The sequence below is a fragment of the Callorhinus ursinus genome, unplaced genomic scaffold (assembly GCF_003265705.2).
Source record: "Callorhinus ursinus isolate GAN/ISIS: 27379988/994484 unplaced genomic scaffold, GSC_fseal_2.0 scaffold43, whole genome shotgun sequence".
Lineage (NCBI taxonomy): Eukaryota > Metazoa > Chordata > Mammalia > Carnivora > Otariidae > Callorhinus > Callorhinus ursinus.
This window is the reverse complement of record NW_027397105.1, coordinates 12,377,412-12,381,334: the sequence shown is the minus strand read 5'-3', so window position 1 is coordinate 12,381,334 and position 3,923 is coordinate 12,377,412.

Genomic DNA, 3,923 nt, shown 5'->3' with positions numbered 1-3,923 from the left:
AAAAAGAAGAAAGAAAGAAAGAAAGAAAAGAAAGAAAGAAAGAAAGAAAGAAAGAAAGAAAGAAAGAAAGAAAGAAAGAAAGAAAGAAAAGAAAGAAAGAAAGAAGGAATAGTAGATAATGCTGAGAAAAAAACAGTGTCAGGCACTTGTGTAAGCACTATCCATACCCTCCACTTCTATGTGGAGATCCATGCGGTTCTGGGGAAACTGACTTGGAGATCTGAGCAAGTGACCCAGGGAAACCGTCCTCACATGCCATCACCATTCCCTTCAAGGCACCTTGGGCATATGACTTAGGCTGATCCAATCAGCGGAAAGCTCAAGACTCCTGTGACCACGCTTCCCTGCTGGATTGAGCAGGGAAGCTTATAGCTTCTGGCAACCACTATGGAGCACTGAGGGGAGCAAGGTTTAGAATGAAGCTAATATCTCAAAATATGGAGAAGAGAGGCAAAGAAATCAGTTGTCTGCATCTTTGAGTAACTGGATCCAGTCTTACCTGCAGTAATCCTGCCTCTAGACGTTTTGCCAAAAAGTATGAGCCAAAAAATTCCCTTGATTGCTTAAACTTTTGTTTAAGTTCACATGGTGTTTTCTCTTATGTGTAGCTGCAAGCATCCTGATACAGCACTTTAATGGTCCCCACAAAAATCCTTCAAGGCAGATTTTATTGTGGGAGGCGTAGGGGCTATTCACAAATATTGTGTTGATTTTTCCTTCCTCCACCCTCCTTTGAAGTTAGGTGTGACTGTGTGACTTCACTGACCAATGAAACACAAGTAGAAGTGGCATGTGTCGCTCTTGGGGTGGGAGTTTTAAGAGTCAGTGTGCAATTCCTCCTCTGTCAGGGTGATCATGGAAGATGGAGCCTCCATCAGCATGGGTCCCTGACTAGAGTAGGTCAAGCACCCCTTCTCAGACCACTTTGGACATGTAGCTATGTAACAAGTGACCTCAAAACTTAGAGGATTGACATGTCGTGTTTCAGAAACATTTATTATCTCACAATTTCTGTGGATCAGGAATTCTGTCACAGCTTAGCTGGGTACCTCTACCTCAGGTCTCTCACAAGCCTGCAATCAAGGTGTTGTCCAGGGCTATGGTCTCATCGGAAGTCTTGGTGGGGAGACAGTTGGCTTCCAACTCATTCATGTGGTTATTGGAAGGATTCAACTACTCACAGGCTTCAGGACCTCAGCTGCTTGCTGATTGTTGGCTAGAGATCTCCCTCAGTTCCTTGCCATTTGGGTCTCTCCATAAGGCCACTCATACCATGGCAAGTGGGTGGGGGAGAGAGAGAGGAAGAAGAAGGAGGAGGAGGGGGAGGAGGAGAAGCAGAAGCAGCAGCAGCAATACTGAAGTCCTAGTTTTTTTTGTAACCTAGGTCCAGCTCATTACCCATGAGCAGGGATTTTTCAAAAGTATGACTCCCAGAAGGGAGGGCTTGCTGGGAGCCATTTTAGATGCTGCCTACAACAATGAATGAGAAATAAACTTTCATTAGGCCACTAAAATTTTGGGGTTGATTATTGCTGCAGCTTAACCTAGCCTACCGTCATTTGATACATTCTCCATTGTTCAGAAGAGGAAACTATGCTCAGAGAGATTTAGGGGCTTGGCCAAAGATACACAGCTAGTTACTGGCAGAACTAGGATTTAAATCTATATCCATCTGACTCCAGAGCTTGAACTTCCATTCACTGTGTACATTGGGCAAGTAGAAAATGTGGGGATGGAAAAGGCCTTCAGTTTCCATCAGTGGGACAGTAGGAACCCTCCATAATAGCTGGAGTATATTGAGCATGTGGGGTAGGAGGGTGAAAAGAAACCCTACTACCTTGTAATCTGCTTTCCAATAGTTCTTCATTTCCTACGATATAGTGATCTAAGTTACTGGTTCCAACACACCTTATATTCCCAGATTCACCATCCTTCTTCCATCACTTTAGGAGGCCCAAGTTTCTACACACCACCACATGCAGAATTGATTTGTTTGGTTATTTGTTTGGAAGATGGACAGACTCGAAGATGATTTGTGTGAGACCATTTTGTCAATCCCTGCCTATTACTGATGAGTCAATGAAGGCCAGAGAGGAGCTGAACTTGCCCAAGGTCACACAGCACACTAGTGGCAGAGGTGACCTCTCTTGCCAGAATCCCAGTCCAGGCTCCTTTTCATGATGGTACATGCCAACATCATAGTGATCCTACAAAGCAGGATGGCCTTTATATGTTAACAATACAAGCTCATCTAAACAAGTTGTGCATTGTATAGAGCTAGGTCAGTGAAGAGCTTTCCTAGCTATCTTCTGAAGGATCTACTCTCCTTTCCTTCCACTTCTACTTTTAAAGTTCCAAAAGGTAACTGATACCTCTAATACCTTGCACCCATATTCTATTTCCATTCTAGGCTGCATCCCAGTCTTTTTTTTTTAATTTCAGTTAATTAACATACAGTGTTATATGAGTTTCAGGTGTACAATATAGTAATTCAACAGTTCCATACATCACGCTATGCTCATCATGACAAGTGAACTCCTTAATGCCCATCATCTATTTAACCCCTCCCACCTCTCCCCTCTGGTAACCATTAGATTGTTCTCTATTATTAAGTCTGTTTCTTGCTTTGCCTCTCTCTCTCTTTCTCTCTCTCTCACTCACTCCCCCCCGCTTTACTTGTCTGTTTTGTTTCTTAAATTCCACAGATGAGTGAAATCATATGGTATTTGTCTTTCTCTGCTGACTTATTTTGCTTAACATTATACTCTAGCTCCACCTAGGTCATTGCAAATGGCAAGATTCCATTCTTTTTTATGGCTAAATAGTATTCATCATTTATCTTCTTTATCCATTCATCAATCGATGGACACTTGGGCTGCTTCCATGTCTTGGCTATTGTAAATAATGCTGCTATAAACATCAGGGTGCCTGTATCCCTTTGAATTGGTGTTCTTGTATTCTTTGGGTAAATATCCAGTAGTGTGATTGCTGGATTGTAAGGTAGTTCTATTTTTGAATTTTTCAGGAACGTGCATACTGTTTTCCACAGTGGCTGCACCAGTTTGCATTCCTTCCAACAGTGCAAGAGGGTTCCTTTTACTCCACCTCCTCCCCGACACCTGTTGTTTCTTGTGTTGTTGATTTTAGCCATTCTGACAGGTGGGGTGATATCTCATTGGAGTTTAGATTTGCATTTCCCTGATGATAAGTGATGATGAACATCTTTTCATGTGTATGTTGGCTTTCTGGATGTCTTCTTGGGAGAAATGTCTGTTCATGTCCTCCACACATTTTTAAATTAGATTACTCGTTTGAGTGTTGAGTTGTATCAGTTTTTTTTTTTTAAGATTTATTTATTTATTTGAGGGCGGGGGAAGGGCAGAGGGAGAGGGAGAGAAATACCAGCAGACTCCTCGCTGAGCTTGGAGCCCATCTCCAGGCTGAATCCCAAGATCTGAAATCACGACCTGAGCAGAAACCAAGAGCCAGACACTCAAACAACTGTGCCACCCAGGGGCCCCGAGTTGTATCATTTCTTTACATATTTTGGATACTAGCTCTTTATTGGTATGTCCTTCACAAATATCTTCTCCCATTCAGTAGGTTGTCTTTTACCTTTGTTGATTGTTTTCTTGCTGTGCAGAGCTTTTTATTTTGATATAGTACCAATGCTGTATTTTGGCTTTTATTTCCCTTGCCTCAGGAGACGTATCTTGAAAGAAGTTGCTACAGCTCATGTCAAAGAAGTTATTCCCTTCTGGAATTTTTATGGTTTCAGGTCTCACATTTAGGTCTTTAATTGATTTGAATTTATTTTTTGTGTATGGTGTAAGAAGTGGTCCAGTTTCATTCTTTTACACGTTGCTGTCCAGTTTTCCCAACATCATTTGTAGAAGAATCTGTGTTTTTCCCATTGGATATTC